Source organism: Bos mutus, chromosome 13, assembly GCF_027580195.1.
Source record: "Bos mutus isolate GX-2022 chromosome 13, NWIPB_WYAK_1.1, whole genome shotgun sequence".
NCBI classification, from domain to species: Eukaryota; Metazoa; Chordata; class Mammalia; order Artiodactyla; family Bovidae; genus Bos; species Bos mutus.
This window is the reverse complement of record NC_091629.1, coordinates 67,392,209-67,410,381: the sequence shown is the minus strand read 5'-3', so window position 1 is coordinate 67,410,381 and position 18,173 is coordinate 67,392,209.

Below are 18,173 nucleotides of genomic sequence, written 5' to 3'. Positions count from 1 at the left end.
CATCTCATCCTCTGTCGTCTCCTTCTCCTCCTGCCTTCAATCGTTCCCAGCATCAGGGTCTTTTCAAATGAGTCAGCTCTTCACATCAGGTGGCCACGGTATTAGAGTTTCAGCTTCAACATCAGTCCTTCCAATGAACACTCAGGACTGATCTTTAGGATGGATTGGTTGGATCTCCATGTAGTCCAAGGGACTCTCAAAAGTCTTCTCCAACACCAAAGTTCAAAAGCATCAATTCTTCAGTGCTCAGCTTTCTTTATAGTCTAACTCTCACATGCATACATGACTACTGGAAAAACCATAGCCTTGACTAGATGGACCTTTGTTGGCAAAGTAATGTCTCTGCTTTTTAGTATGCTGTCTAGGTTGATCATAACTTTCCTTCCAAGGAGTAAGCATCTTTTAATTTCACGGCTGCAGTCACCATCTGCAGTGATTTTAGAGCCCCCGAAAATAAAGTCTGTCACTGTTTCCACTGTTTGCCCATCTATTTCCCATGAAGTGGTGGGACCAGATGCCATGATCTTCGTTTTCTGAATGTTGAGCTTTAAGCCAACTTTGTCACTCTCCACTTTCACTTTCATCAAGAGGCTCTTTGTTCTTCTTCACTTTCTGCCATAAGGGTGATGTCATCTGCATATCTGAGGTTATTGATATTTCTCTTGGCAATCTTGATTCCAGCTTGTGCTTCATCCAGCCCAGCATTTCTCATGATGTACTCTGCATAAAAGTTAAATAAGCAGAGTGACAATATACAACCTTGACATACTCCTTTTCCTATTAGCAACCAGTCTGTTGTTCCATGTCCAGTTCTAACTGTTGCTTCCTGACCTGCATACAGGTTTCTCAAGAGGCAGGTCAGGTGGTCTGGTATGCCCATCTCTTTCAGGATTTTCCACAGTTTATTGTGATCCACACAATCAAAGGCTTTGGCATAGTCAATAAAGCAGAAATAGATGTTTTTCTGGAAGTCTCTAGCTTTTTCGATGACCCAGCGGATGTTGGCAATTTGGTCTCTGGTTCCTCTGCCTTTTCTCCTTCCTTAGACAGCCTTAAAGAAGGTGGGCTTGGCTTTAGTAGCAGTAGCATGTAGCTGCTGCTGCTGCTGCTAAGTCGCTTCAGTCGTGTCTGACTCTGTGCGACCCCATAGACAGCAGCCCACCAGGCTCCCCTGTCCCTGGGATTCTCCAGGCAAGAACACTGGAGTGGGTTGCCATTTCCTTCTTCAATGCATGAAAGTGAAAAGTGAAAGTGAAGTCGCTTAGTCGTGTCCAACTCTTTGCGACCCCATGGACTGCAGCCTACCAGGCTCCTCTGTCCATGGAATTTTCCAGGCAAGAGTTCTGGAGTGGGGTGCCATCACCTTCTCTGAGCATGTAGCAGTAGCATGAAATTATCATTTCATGAATTTTATGTAAAGAAAATTTCTTTTTCTGTATGTTTTCTCTTATGTCAAGGACAGAGCAAAGCAGCACACATCAAAAACCCCAGTAAAATCAAGCAGTCTCAGATCAGGTAGTGCTGGTTAATGCTATAAATACAAACACACACACACACATTGGTGCCACATGTTAAGGTCACATATATAATCCAATGCACAGTAGGGAGGGTGCTGGGACATTGGGCTGATGACTTTAAAAGTACATTTAAGTTGGAAACAACCTTAATGCCCATCAACTGAGGAATGGGTAAAGATGTGGTACATATATACAATGGAATATTACTCAGACATAAAAAAGAATGAGATGCCATTTGCAGCAACATGGACAGACCTAGACATTATCATACCAAGTGAAATAAACCAGAAAGAGGAAGACAAATACCATGTGATATCACTTATATGTGAAATCTAGGGAAAAAGATACAAATGAACTTATGTACAAAACAGAAAAAGACTCAGAGACATAGAAAGTAAACATACTTTATCAAAGGGAAAAGAGGGAGGGGAGTGTTAGGGAACATTTAACAGGAGGATTCCTGCATGCTGTTTTCTATTTCTCAAGGATTCTCTGTTCCTTATCAGTTCCTATTCCGAAAACGAGTAGAGCTGCATGCAGTTCTCAGGACTGAGGTTACAGGATGAGACATGTAGTGACTCTTTTCAGCATCAGTGACCTTGTATGTATTAGACTATCCATATTGTGGCTATTGATAAAATTGCATCCTGTGTAATAGCTGAGTAATCATCTTACTAAAGATATATAAGCCTGCATTTCTGCTAGTAAAGCATCCTTGCTCCATCAGAGCTTGGGTCCCCGTGTCTTTCTTTCTTTCTTTCTCTTTCTCTCTTTCACTTTCTTATTGTCGACTCTGGACCACCAGGTTCTGGTCCATTAAAGGACCGCAACAGGGGAGGGATAAATCAGAAGGATGGGATTAACATATACACATTACTATATATAAAATAATCAACAAGGACCTACTGTATAGCACAGGGAACTCTATTCAATATTTTGTAATAACCTATAGGAGCATCCCTGGTTGGGAAGACACCCTGGAGAAGGAAATGTCAACCCACTCACTCCAGTACTCTTGCCTGGAAAATCCCATGGACAGTCCATGGGATTGCAAAGAGTCAGATATGAATGAGTGACTTCACTTTCACTTTATAGGAGAAAAGGATATATATGTATAATTGAGGCACTGTGCTATACACCTGACTCTAATATAACATTGTAAACCAGCTATACTTAAATAAATAAAATTTTTAAAAAGAGAAAGTACATGTTACAGTAGAATGACAGCAGATGAAGGTTTTGGTGGAAAGTAATCAAATACCTCTCTTACTTTCATCCTCTGGACACAATGCAACGAGTACAATAAATGCTGTATATATAGACAAAAACACTTATGCCATCCCTACCACAGAATATGGTGAAGAGAGAGTCATAACATGGGGAAAGAAAATGTTCTGATGGTCATTGTCTCTGCAGAACAATTTAGTAAATATTAGGATGTCCATACCTCCCAGCCCAGATACTTTGCTCCCAGTGTAGACACTGTGGAAACTTTCCCCATGAGTTCAAGGAGATGTATATAAGAGCGGACTCGGCAATATTGCTTGCAATGACTGAAAGCGGTGAGAGAGGGCTATATCCACCCACAAGAGAATGGATATAAGACTTGTGGTATATTCATGCCCTGCTGTGCTCTAGCAATTCCTTCAGGAGGGAAAATGAATGACCTTCAGCTATACACATCCATGCTGATGACACACACATGCCCTGTTGAGTGGAGAGAACAAGTTGCAGAAGGTTCATACACTTAGGCACTGTTTCTGGGAGGCACTAAAATATACATACAATATCACTGACTTTTCATGACAAACGTTGGTAGTAAAAATATAAATAAAGGTATAAAATGGTAAATGTCAAGTTCAGAATGGATGTCAACTCTGGGAAATTAAGAAGGGGGATGATACTCTGTCAGCAATGTTTCATTTCTTAATCTGGGTGACACATACATAGGGCTACAGGTCTATATTCTTTATGTGCTTTTGATTACCTGAAATAAGTCATGACGAGTAAGGCATTTTAGCCATGTTACATATAACTCAATACTGCTTGGAAAATACTTTAATGGAAACCTTTGAAGATCCATAGACTCCTAGCTGTTCCAGGACCACACCTTGTAAACCTGAGCATGAGCCTTGTCTGATGATCTCATTGGGTTCATCAAAGAGGCTCATCAAGAGGTTCATCAAGACTCTCTTCATGAAAACATTAAGCTGTAAAGCAAAATAAACTTTACAGCAATCCAGATACATGTTTTCTTAGAGCAAATGAACTCATGTCAGAGTAGTTGGCTGTATTGCCATTGTTGGTTCATTCATTTAATAGAGGTAGGTCTCCTGAGAGAAGAGCAAAGGAACACAAATATTTCTCAAAAACTCACCAACCCTTGGGAGACCTAAGGTTCAGGTTTGAGAGTTGCAGTGAAGTCCAAACTGAATCTAAAACTAATGCAAAGCAACCCCGCTATGCTCTGTGAAGGAGGTCCCATTCATCAGACCAACCTAATAAGGGGACATTAACAGCATTTGCTCTGATACTGTGGAAATTGACCTTACATGGAGACCCTTTGAGTCTTCTCCACAGCTCCTAGACTATCTTTTGCCCAACTGGAGCCCAGAACCTACCATAATCTGGCTCATTCTTTACTGGATCACCTTTATATCATACAATACCACCAACCACATCACAGATTTGGGAGGCATTTGGTATAGTGTAAAGAAATGTGGGATTTGAGGTCAACTAAGGGGTCAGGTCCTGTCTCTATCCTCATGATGACTGTGATGATCTTGAGAAAGTTACTTGACTCAAGACTCAAAGTTACAAGACTCAAGAGCAACTCAAGTCTCAGTTGCTCTTCTTTAAAATGAGGATGAAAACATTTTTGAAGAGCTGAGAGAAAAGCAACGTATGGTGCATGCCCCCTGCACATGCCCTGAGACGTGGGCAAACCACCTCAGCCACCCCTCCAGCCTGACCCCTGGACACACCCTTACCCTCACCAGCTTCCCTCCTCCTCAGAGAGTGAGTGGGAGAGCAAGGGCACCTGTTTCTTGTTCTCACTCTTACTGCAGCAGGAGCCCAACAAAGCCTTGCCTGGATTTCCTGTCTGGCCTCTAATCAGTTTCTATTGATTAAGGAGGTCAACAACCCTGATTGGTAAACATTTACCCAGATGTCACACTAGAGGGGATAGCTTACTTCATAGGTGATGCAAGCAGCTAGAGAAGAATTTTGAGAAGAAAAGTGACATGATTGGATTTGTGTCTAAGAACAGTGGCTCTGTGAGGAATAAATTGATGGATTAGAGGAAGTGAGTCTTGGAGACCAGAAGCCCAGTAAGGAGACTCTAGTAAGAAGTCAGTCAAAAGATGACCACTTGCACCCCAAGTGTGATCTTGTGGATGATGAGGAAGGAAGAGACATAAGACAGAGCGCAGAGATGAGAAACCAAGACGTGGGAACTGATGGGATATGAAGAGTCAGGGGAAGAAGAGGGTGTAGAGACCAGGTCTTTGGCTTGAGCCTAGATGGAGGGGGCTGCCACTTAGTGAGGTGGGGACACAGGAAGGAACAGCTTGAGGAGGTAACAATGAGCTCACGCTTGTATTAGGTTTAAAATGTCTCTAGAATATCCAGCGAGTGATGAAAGCAACAACAAGAGAAACAAACAACTATTTGGATGTGTAGCCATGAAACTGGAAGGAGAGGTGTGGACTGGGGTGGAGATCATGGAGGATCAGCAGAGCCAAGAACTTGGACTCTGTTGAAGAAAATGCTCCCCCAGCTGACAATGCCTTTGCATAGAGTGCTTTGGTGTCTGGAGCAACCAGCTAGAGAAAATCCCTACAGAAATGTGATTAAACCAAAGGGAAAGACCTGAAACAACACTTGGAATGGCAAAGAAAAAAAGAGAGAGAGAAACTTAGTATTAATGTTAAATCGACTGGGAGGGAAGTGTGGAAAACAACCCCATGAACCACTTAGAATTGCTCTGTTCCCTGGTGTCCACATGCCCCCTCTGACTTGACCCCCATCCCTCCCACACAATGGGGGCATTGAGATCCTTCATGCTTTGTGTGTGACCATCAGCTTTCATGGTCGAGGTCAAAGCGCTCTGGGCATTCATCCCACCAAATATGCTTGTACCAGAGCTCCTGGGCTGCACCAGCATCCCAACTCAATACAACATTGGGGAGAGCTGACAGCAATTGCAATTGACCAGTATGAGACAAATCCCCGCTTTATGGCTTCTGTGGTGGTACCAATAAATCAGTTAGAGATGCCCTGTCTAGCATGGTGGCCACCAACCATCTGTGCCTACTGAGCCCTTGAAATGTGGCCAGTCTGGGTCCAGAAGTGCTGTAAGCATAAAATGCACTCCATATTTTGAAGACACTATAAAGAAAGAATGTAAAATATCTCATTCATAAAGTTGATATTGATGGCATGGGGAAATGATAATATATTAGACGTATTTAGCAAATAAAAGATGTCATTAAAATTATTGGGTTGGCCAAAATGTTCATTAAGATTTTCCTGTAACATCTTACCAAAAACCTGAATGAACTTTTTGGACAACCCAATACTTATAGCTATGTCTTTTTTTTGTTTGTTTTTAATGTGGCTACAAGCAACTTTAAAATTACTCCTGTAGCTCGAATTATATTTCTATTGGCCAATGCTGAGTTAGAGAACTTACATTCTCTTCACTCTTTGTTATATACTATAGCATATCCTTGGTACATACTATGATTTTACCCCTAAAATTGAAAACAAAGTACCTTACAGTAAATGTTAACATCTTTCCAGTCTATCCACAATGCACATGCCCAAGAGCCCTACCCAAGAGCTAGCCATGACTTACTTAACCTGTAAATTAAAATTTGTTTTATAGCCTATAGGAAAATATCTAAATTCTGCTCCATTTCTACGACATACACTAGCATTGGAATCATTTTCAGAAACATCAGTTTTGAAAGTGAATGAGAGCTACACATACACACACAAATATGAATCTCTCACCAAAAATCTGTAGAGACATAATAATAATAGAAAAGTCCAACTGTGTAGTTGGGGTTATTCTAGTTATCAAAATGAATTAACTAAGGGCTTTGGTCTTTATCAAATTTCATCATACTTGACACTGCATTTTCTAACCTGGTTTTCCCAGTGCTAACTACAGCATTTGACTTGAAATCTTTGGAGAAATAACTGTGTTCAGTTTTCCCATTTAGAAAATACATTGGAGTTCACGCTCTTCACGTAGATAAAGGAAACCTTCCAAGATGCAGTAGGATCCTCCTGGAGGCATCTTTATCCCTTTGAAGACACTCAGCTATTACCATTAACGTAATTCCCTTTGAATACCAATGCGGAGTTAATTTATCCAATTGCTATCATCCACTTGTGAAAAGCATCTCACTCAGTGAAAAGGAACGTGCCCTTCAGGGAGAGCATTTTCTCCTGCTTCCAGCCTCTAGAGCATGTGCTCAGATTCTTTTCAAGGGAAGGGACTGGGCTGCTTTGTCTGGTTTGTGGATCTTTAACATGTTTCCCTTTTGTCTGTACAACCTTGACAGAAAGAAACGAGTTTATTCCCTGACACTTGATCCGAGCACTTAATAAATCCTTGCTGGATGGATAGGTAAATGAGATAGAATAACTGCCAGGTTACTTTCTCTTGCTCAGCAGCTTTGTTGTTGAGATCTCTTCTCCTGCTGGAAATGTACCAAATAGATCTGACTGGAAAATGAACAGAATTACCACAAATATATCAACTCTCTATTTTTTATAGGGCTTCCGTGGTAGCTCAGCTAGTAAAGAATCCAGTTCAAAGACCCCAGTTCAAACCTTGAGTTGGGAAGATCCCCTGGAGAAGGAAATGGCTACCCACCTCAGTATTCTTGCCAGGAGAATTCCATGAACAGAGGAGCCTGGCAGGCTCATGGAGTTACAAAGAGTCAGACACGACTGAGCAATTTTAATTTTCTTTTTTTTTTATATTTCAGAAATGCTCAAAAACCTTCATCTATGCCCTCTCCTCCCTCAATCATGTTAACATTTACTTGCCACCTTCATATTCCAGTCTAATTATACAGCATAAGCTCAGTAGCTTGAGGGGCCTCATCTGTGCTGTTTTCCCTAGGTACAAGTAGATTTTGGCTTACCGGCCAGGGGTGTTGCCACCTGGGGCCCTGTTATCCGATCTGATGAAGCCAGGGGCCCATTCCTTTTCTGCTTCCACAGGGTCATCCAGCCAGCCTCCTCTGTGACTTCATAAAATCTCCTGGGCCAACAGGATTTTTGTTGGGACATGATGGAAAAGGCTTTAAACCAATCATGGCTTTGAGAGTCCAAAAGTTACCAGGCTGTTTCGCAGTCTGTTCCTGGCTCTTTTCATCTACCTTCTGGGGAGTGGGACAAGCCTTGCATCCTGCATTTGCCCAGGTCTGGTCTCCAAGCACCAAGGCCCCACTGTCAGGAGATAGGAGAGCTGATCCATCTGGGGAGACCCACAGAGGCATCTGTCTGCCTGTTCCCAGCTCTTTCCTCCCTGAGGCCTTGTAACCACTGCAGTAAAGATCACAGAAGATCATGCACTTTCAACTTGGTAAGATCTAAAGCACAAAAGGAGGAAGGACTGTTCTTTTATGAAGGCGTCAGTGTGGAGATGACAAAACCAAAACCTGGAGCAGAAAACTGATTTTCTCGAGCTTCTGGAGAGGAAAACTTTAGGCTTCAGCTGAATCTACAGTCTTTTCTTCTAAACAATTTCCACATCATCATCATTTGTTGTGAAGGCCCTGGCTGTAATGAGAACTGATTTACGCTCCAAAGGCGTCTGTTTTATCCTCAGCTCTTGGAGCTGCACCTTGACAGGTGAGGGCCTGACTTCACAGGGATCTTGCAGTGAGGAGGGGCTCTCCTTCTGCGTTTCAGCTTGAAGACCAATGCTCTGCCTTTCCTACTTGTGCTCATGACTATGGCAATTCATCCCAAACACTTGTTGTGAGACTTGCATTTTGGTATATATTCATTCACATGAGGATACTAGTAATGGGTAACATTTATTATAATGTGACAAGACCCTGTAGTCATTATCTTATTTACTTCTCAAAACAACCTATGCAGCAGTCCCCAACCTTTTGGGCACCAGGGACTGGTTTTGTGGAAGACAATTTTTCCACGGACTGGGTAGGGTGATGGTTTCCAGATGATTCAAGCACCCTACATTTATTGTGCACTTTATTTCTATTATTATTACATCAGCTCCACCTCAGATCATCAGGCATCAGATCCTGGAGGTTGGAGACTCCTGATATGGTATTGGTTTCATCACTGTATGCATTTTGTACATGAGAAAACTGTCTCAGAAAAACACCCAAGTCAACAGCAGAGCTAGAGTGTGAACCCCAAGTTTTATAGGTTTGGGAGTGCGATGTAGTCTATCGCCTGATTAGGAAAGGTTATGTTGCCTTGTGTATCTTCTCTCATTAAGCAAATAAATTGTTCTATGTAGTCCCCGACTTCCTCTCCACAATTCAGTTTGCTTGCAAGAGGTTGTTTGAAAACAGAATAAAGTTGTTTCCTGTTCGTACCCAGCTGAGTTGCGTGATTCAATACATGTAACTTTATAAAGGAGTCTACTGCATGCCTTGTCAGCAAACGTATATCTGGTTTTATTGGCTTTATGGTGAAAATTCACAGCATCATAAAAACAGGGCGTGTCTTAAAGGCTCCTCTTGGCTTCATAGGTAGGATCGTCCTTACCTGTCTCAGAAGCCTCAGATTAGAAACCACATAAACCTTTCTCAGGAAAAACATTTTGGTGTCAAGAAACACTGCCTTGAATTGAATCTACAGCTGTCATGTTTCAGCTCCAGTAGTTTTCCTCTTATTTAAGTCTCCATTAAGATAAAGTATAGCCTGTCATTAGCTGCTGAATAATCTTGTGTATATTTAATATGTTTGAAAGTAATTGTCAAGCCTCTGCCTTAGACTTCCCAGTTCAGACTACAGTATTCTTTAGTCTGTACTGATTTCAAGGAGCTCTTTAAAAGGGAGATTTCAGTATTTTTTTCAGAATCTACGTATTAAGCAGGCAGAACACAATGGATCATTTCACATACTCCTCCATGGAGTCCTGGCAAAGTCTTGAGCAGATTTAGCACAATCCTAAGTGACTTGAAGGGTTTCCTATATTGCATGACAATTGATCTAAAGAGCCAGAGAGCTTTGCACTCTTTTGATTCTTTCTTTCGCTCTCTGTATTGCCTGCAATTTTAGGATGTTCACATCTTACATCTGTATCTAATGTTTCCAAAATTGCAGTGTGGTAGAAAAGGATTGTTCTTGAAGTAACAGCAACTGCTGCTTGGGGCACTTACTCTGGGTGCACAAAAGCCAGACACAATTCTTGTGTTAACTTCAAATGCTTATACTGTTATCAGCTCAGTTTACATTTCTCCTTAGCATCCCTTTCACAAATGGCCTGATCCTTTCAGAATGACTTCCCTTAGAAAATCACCCTAAGCCACAGATCAGAAATCATTCCCTTTAAAAAAAAGTAACTGAAGTGAAGTAATATCCACAATGTCTTTGAGGCAGAAATTAGGGGGGTTCAAACATAAGCAACACCTTCTCTGGGAAGTTAGCTAATTATTAATGGAAAGCAGATATAAAAGGCAAGAGTGTCATGGTATTCTAAAAACCCAAGTTAGTACACAGAAGAGTTACTAACCTGTCAAGTTAAACTTTCTAGAAGTTAATACTCCATCCCTTGTAGAGAAGTTCATTTCAATCCATTTACAGTGCAGTCACTTGATAAAACACACCTTGGATATAAAATCTTTTGGACATAATAGATAGATTTCACATTTCTCAAAACATAAAAAATAAAACTATCATATGATCCAGTAATTCTATTTCTGGGTATTTATCCAAAGGAAATGAAATCACAAACTCAAAAAGATATTTGCACCCCTTATTCATTGTCACACTACTCATAATAGCCAAGCCATGGAAGCAACAGAAACACACACACACACACACACACACACACACACGAAATACTATTCAGCCATAAAAATAAGGCAATCCTGGCCATTTGCAACAACATGGATGAAACTTGAAGGAATTGTGCTAAGGGTGATAAGTCAAAGAAAGATGAATGCTGTATGATCTTGCTCATCTCTCTCAAATGTGGAATTAAAAAAAAAACTCACAGAAAAAGAGATCACATTTGTGGTTACCACAGGCAGAGGGTGATAAAGGGAATTGGAAGGAAGGTGGTCAAAATGTACAGTTTCCAATCATAAGATCACTCAGTACTAGGAATGTAATGTACAGTGTGGTGAGAACAGTGAACACCATTGGCTGTTCCATTTGAAACTTGTTAAGAGCATAAATCCTGAAAGTTTTCATCACAAAGGAAAGCTTTTTTTGGTAACTACATGAGGTGAGGAGCTGGATGTTAAATAAACTCAGTGATGATCATTTTGAAATATATATATATATATGTTAAGTCATTACATTCTACACCTTAAACATATGCAGCGTGGTATGCCAATTACATCTCAGTAAAACTGAAAGGAAAAAACAAAAGGTGAACTTTTAACCAAGCCATCTTCCCTTCCCTCCATCCTCTCCCCTTCCCTCCCCTTTCTTCTCCTCCTGCAAATTTTACAGCAGGCACTGGCAAGCAGGAATAACAAGAAGCTGAAAATGAGAGGAATTTTTCTGCCAGCCTCATTCACTGGAGGCAGTGCACAGAGGATTAAAGAGAATTATGGAAGTTGGGGGATTAGAAATCGAATTAAAAAAGGACACATTTTAAAAGTGCACAAAGAAGATTAATTATAAAATTCTTTCCTGGACCCTCCTAGGAGAAATGACTCAATCAGTGCCTCTCTTTTCCTCCCCCCAACTCCTAGTCTCTGCAAACATCATTTGTTATGGTTAGCATCCTGAGGCCTGTGTCGTGGCCTGCCAGGAGACCAGTCACAAGTCTATCCATCAGCCTGCAGATGCTCTGAGATTGCATTATATATAAAAGGAAGAGTAAGTAGCGTACTCAAGTGAATGCAGCCACAAGCCAAAAACTTCAGTGAGCCACTGCGTCACTGACAGCACACTGACTGTGACGTAGGAGGCCAGCTGCTGCCCTGTCTGTTTCCAGGTATGTCTCGTGTGGCCACCACCCAGGAGATGCAGTGCTCAGGTGCCCTCCTTGCAAATGCCTTATTTGAACACTCATGAACATTTTGCCCACCTCCTTTTGCCATTTCCAGTTAACCTCATGCATATTTATGTGTCAATTATGCAAATCCCAAGATAAAAATGCATTAAGCACCCATGATTTACACTGGTTAAGTCTATTACACAGCGTAATGAAATTAGTGCATGATGTCCAATTTACCTCAACACTTGCTTTAAACTGTCAGTAAGTTATTAAGTAACCATAACACACCAAAATTCAGCGCTAGGAGGCTTTCTTTGTTCAACCTATTATGATACTCTGAAGTCAGAAACTTCCAGCTAAATACTTATGAAAGGGGGAAAATATTCCAGAATAGACTTAATGAGACACAGTGTGGATCAAAGTTTAAGAACAGCAACCCACTGCCACTGATCTACATATTTGGATAGATTTTTACAATTCACAGGGTAATTTCAACAACATGGGACAGAGCAATTAAGGAACCAAAGCTGAGACCCATCAAAGGGATCTCCTTTTGACTCCTGCACAGTCAGGTCTTGTCCCCTGAGTCAGGATGATACTGGAAGGTACCAAATTCAATGTGATTTGAATCTTCAATATGGATATATTGATTTCCAGCATCAGAAAGAGAGTTAAAAAGAATTCACAGAAGCAGTTTAATTCACACACACACAAATCTCACGAAAGCTAAAAATTAGTGGGTCTGAATGAGTCCACTTGCTATGTAGAGACTATGTTTGAACTCTAGCGGGACCACCCCCTACTCCATAGTTTCACTGGGTGATATAATGGTTAAGGAAAAAGCTCTGATGTGAATTAAACTGATAAACATAATATATGAGTAGTCTGACCCACTGACATTCATATCTCCCCCTGCAAGAGCATGCCATTCTAATTGGCCCAAAGTGTGATTTATGCCTCCGCCACTGTGCTTAGGTCTTGACTCATTTGCATGGGGAACTCCCGTCCAAGTCTAAGAGAGTTGTACTCGCGTTAAGGTTATGAGCACAGATTCATTGCTCTGATGGAAGCCTGACTGTGCACAAGAGAGAGTGCCAGTGGCAGCAATTTCGGAAGCTCGGCATACAGATTTCCATGCCGTTCCCTAAAGCATTCACACCGCACTCTGTCAATAAAGAGACACAGGAACCCACTGCCATTTGCCACTCTCTTTGCAGTGGTACACAACATAGGAAGAGATATCTGCTGTTTCCGCAGCACCTTGAATTGAGGTATGCTGCCTGCAACCATAACGATGCCAGCTACATGCTTCAAGAGAGCAAATGGGTCACAGAAGAGGTCTTGCAGGAGATCAATCAGCCAGTCAGCCCAGGGGCTGAGATTAGAACCTTTGGTAACAAATTCACTTGGGGCAGTCCGTCTAATGAATGACTGTCACACGACTGGGACTGAGAGAGGAAGATGGGGAATTCTCCGCGAGGATGGAAGCTGTCATGCGTAAGACTCTAGTTCTAATATTCTCTTAAAACACTGTGGTCATGCTCATTAACAAGCAAGGGGAAAAATAATTCCATGACAAAAGAGTCTATTTGTCTTGGAATCACTAAATAGAGGATCAAAGAGGTGAAAATCAAATCAAAGCCATAATCTTTTGACTTTAACTCTTCTGGGTGGTTATGGAGATAATTTCCCCACGATTTTTTTTTAGAAAAGGTAGTATTTCTAGCACAAGGTAGAACTTTTGGTGCACCCATTTCGAGTTACATGTGGATATAGCAGATATCAAATATACTCCTCATCTGAGCTTTTAATGCCCCATCTTCACGGCATCCCTTTTTCAAGCAAAAAAGCAAACTCTAACCCGGAGAGCAAGTTCCCAGAGCCTCCGGGAGAGGGTGAGCTGTTTCTTACAAGCGCCTCTAAATGTTAGAGGACTGAGTTCTAGACATCAGGCTAGTCCAGTGCACTGGACTCTTTTCCGCGGTTCTGCCAGTTCCCTGAGAACACGCTGGCTTCCAGAATGCATTAACCTACTTTCCACTGAGGATTCCCTGGCCCTCTCGCTCTAGAGAAGAGCAAGAGGCAAGAGCATATTTTGAGTGAGAGCTGGGCATGCTCTCCTTTCAAACATGTTACTCTTTCTGCTTAACAGCAGTGCAGAAATTGGTACTTCCTGCAACGAGCAGCTCTGAGGGCTGCACAGCCTCCGAAGAAGAGTGATTGGAAATCCTGCTAAAATATGGCTGTCTAATCACCCGAGAGGAGAACTCATTCACTAAGATTCCCATTGTCCGCACTGACAGATGGTTCTCTCCACCCACTGCTTTCCCCTTCCCAGGATCGCACTGCCTTTGAGGCGAGCCTATTCTTTGAGAGATCCAGTTGCATCCGCCAGCCTAGTTGTGAAACAAGACAAAAGCTCCCGGAGCCTCCCATTTACAGAAGCCTGAGGACACCTCAGCCGCCTTTCCTGTACCTTTGAGCGGAATCAAAAGAAACGGAGATCCACTCCCCTTACCTTAGTCCTCATCGGAGACAGGAGCCCTTCCATTTTGGCAGAATCCTCATGCCAGTTTCCCTCTCCTCCAAGTTACTCTGTCTGCGCGCTGTCTTCAAGCATCCCACAAGAAAAGAGCCATGCCGGGAGTCGCCGGGCACTCCCCTCTTCCCGGAGGCGCCTTGCCACCCTGTCTAACTTGAATCTCCGGTGCCTGAAAAGCGCTGTTCCTGAAGAAGCCTGCTCCTCTCCTCACCCTCTTCCCTCGCTCTTTCTCTCTCTCCCGCGCTCTCTCTCCCCTCCCTCCCTCTCCTCCCTCTCTCTTTCCATAATCTGCCTACAGCTCTCTGTGTACCAGGCTCACTTGACAAATGATCCCTGTCTTAGGTACCACATTTGAGCCAAGAAAAGTGATCTGCACCAAAGCACAGGGACAGCTCACCCAGGACAGGAGGCGAGGTGGCTTAGCTGTTCCCCGGGGCATCCCCCTGCTTCCCAGGATCCACTGGCAGATGCTCTCTGTAGAGCTGACAGCCCAAGGCACTGCAGAGCTATTCATTCATTCCTCTTTTAAGGAATGGACCCAACAGCGGGGCATCTAGTCGCCACCATTACTCAGCTGGTTTTCTGGCTGGTGTGCAGAAAGCCAAAAAAGAAATCTCATCACTTGGATATTTCTAGGTTACCATTTTTTTTTAGCTCAGTGTTGACATAACATCTGGATAGTTAACTGGGTTTTCTTGCTGTTTGGCCAGATGTGTATGAATGTACAGGCAGAGCCTCTTCCCAGGAAGTTTCAAAAGCAGATTTATGGACTCAGTTCCTGAAGGGCTAAGCATGAAATATTAAGTGTGAGTGCTGCCCAGGACTCCACATAAACAAGGATTGAGTGTTTCATTCAGCCTTGTTGGTTGGTCCCTTGTAAAAAGTAGACAGTGAAAAAATATTGCCAAGACCTGGGTCAGAGCATAATGAAATTGAAAAAGATGAGGTTTTCGGGAACTTTTTTATGTTTGAGAAATTCTCTATGCGGAAATAATTTGAAATCTCTGCACCGTATGTGTGACATGCGCATACTACATGTGAACTCATCAATGAAATTTAAAGCTAGCGCTCCCTGTCCCTGGATAGAACTTGCTGCTTTTATGCCTGACTCTCGATTCATCTCCAGGATAGGGTGACCCGCATGCTGACCCCCAAATGGCATCAGAAGTGGGTCCGCTCATCCAGCCTCTTCTCCCATTTGTGTTCTTCATCCCCATGAACCCGTGCTTTCTCTTCCAGTTCACACACTCACATTCTAAAGACTCCCAGGGTCCACACCATCACCCTCTGCTTCCTCTCCTGTCTCAGTCCTTTACTCTTCACCTTTCTCTGCTACATGACACGTGCACATTGTAACCGCATTCTAATTCAACCAGTGATATCCGTCATTTGGCTTGAGTCTTAGCATCCAGAAGAATCCTCAATAACCCCAGCATACTGAGTGCAACACTCTGCCTTGATCTTTGGCATTTTGGGGGGTCTCTGGACCTTGTTCTTTTAGTTGCTGGCTTAAACATGACGTTTTTGTATTCAGCATACTAATATTCAGGGGTTATTTAATCTTTTATGTATTCAGTCATCTATCTGACAAAGTTGTAATGTACCTACTATCAGTGGGGACCTATTCCAGTTTCAGGTGATACAGTGGGAAATGGGGTGGAGAAAGCCCCTGCCAGCTCATTTTTTATATCAACCTCTGTGTGTGTTCTTGTGTTTCTCTGTAGGATTGTCACCCCTCCCACGAGGTTCCCCTTCCGCTATGGCTCCACTCATCTTCTAGCGGGATACCCGTTAGTCACTTTCTGGGGCGACTAAAAACCAATTTGTTCCACAAGAATTCCATTCCTCCACCTGCATCTTTAATTATATTCCCACCTCCCAAATCCTTCTTTTATCTCCTCAAGGGCTTTATTCAGGGGAGGGACAAAATCACTCTTGGTTTTTTTAAAGACAGCGTGCTCATCCACCCCACTTCCTAGTGCTGGACATTGAAACAGGCTTGCTATTCCGCTCATTCTGACACATCACCCATTCCACCCAGCTTTCATTCTCTTTGACTTCTCAACAACCTGGACAAGGTACATCCATCTTGTGCCTTTTATTTTCCACAATTCTTTTCTGAAGCTTTCTGTTTGGTCTTGTTCCTTCCTACACCTGGAACCCGGATCACCAGGATTACCAATTCCAATCACTTTTCTCAAACTTTTCTTTGCCCTTTTTTGATTTTGCCACAACGAATCACTTCCTGCTTCTTGTCTCTCTCTTTGACCCTAAATCTCTCAGAGGGTTAAAGTGGTACAACAGAGTGGGACTATGTCAAGGTTTTTAAAAAAATAGACTGATTATATGTTTGAGGCTAGTTGGTTTCTGACAAACCCAAAGCATAGTTTTTGGAACCATGACAGCCTTCCTGAGCCAGAGGAGGAAGCTTGACAAAGGAATTTTGAATCTCCCGTGTCATCACACCACATAATGAAAGTGCAACTTTTCTGGTTGCTCATACTCCATAACTCTAGTCCCTGGAATCTGGGCTTGCTCACCATGTTCACAGTGGTCTGAGAGGTCCCTGACTAACCCAAACCTTTAAACATTTATAGGACCTGGACCAAACTAGGATCTTGAGGTGATGCTGATGGTGATGGTAAAGATGAAGATGGTGATGGCTGTTAAACACTTAACTTGTACTAGATGCTGGACTAAGTGATTTTCATCATTAGCTCACATCACCCTCTCAACTACCCTATGAGGGAGGCAATGTGCTTATTGCTATTTTGTGGATGGTTTGGTTAAGTACTTTGCTCACACAATGGACCTCCATTTAGCTCAGTGAGGCCACAGTTAGTGAGAACACTAGTTCCTTCCCATCTCCTCCGGCAACAGGAGACATATAAAGAGTTAACGGTCTATTTTTTATTAGTTACAGACCGCAAATTAAGCATTTGAAACTGCATTATTTTAGGCTATTGTGTTAACTTTAGTACCTCATTCACTTATTCGTTGATGATACCAATCAATATTCATTGGCCATCCACGTCAAGTCAGTTACCGTGTAAGATACTTATCAAGCACAAGTCTGGTGTTTATTAAAGATAATGAGTTATTTGTGAAAAGGAACATACCAGTCAATTTACTGTCTATATCTAAGTCCTTTAAATACTGACCATTCCATCTCTTATATCTAAATTCATTAGATTTCTTTGGGGGATGGGAATGGGCAGATGGTGGTGGTGGTAGGGTTTTAGGAAATATTCTAACCTGGGCAATAGACATGCAATGTCAGTTGACAATAATTACCAGCTCATTAGACCTCCTGACATTCTTAAGGATGATTAATGTTGCCAAAATATGCAAAAGTGGGAACACTCATTCACATCTCTTCCCCCAGATTTCCTTAGATTGAGGCATTCTCCATGTACTATTTCATGTTCCAGAAGAGTTCCTACTGCTTCAAAAAGGGCGGGAGTTACAATCTGGGATTAACTCAGCCTTGGAAGAACAAGTCAATGGATATCAAATATACAGAAACTGGTAAAATATCAATTAAGTTTGCATCACAGGGAAAGAGAGTCTTGGCTCAAGGAATTTCCACTGCATGGTAGGGGCTTCTGACCTTGGAGGAAACATTCCTGCACTAAGGAATCTCTCAGCAAATGCATTTGTCCCTTGGGCCATCCATCTTCTCTATTTTGACATTAAAAAAAGAAGAAAGAACTTCATAATAAACCTCTCTAGGCCAGAAGCACTTGGAAATGTCACAAAGGCCCTCAGACAGGTATCTGTCGGAGGCTCAGGTTTCCCATCTCTCGCTTTAAGATGCTGACCCTTGCTTCCCCACCCTCTCCATCTTCAAGGTTAATTTCTATGGTCCCTTGTGGTCTCTGGGGACCACAGCCAGTTGCACATTTAGGGTTCATTATCTGAGGATGGTATTGAAAGG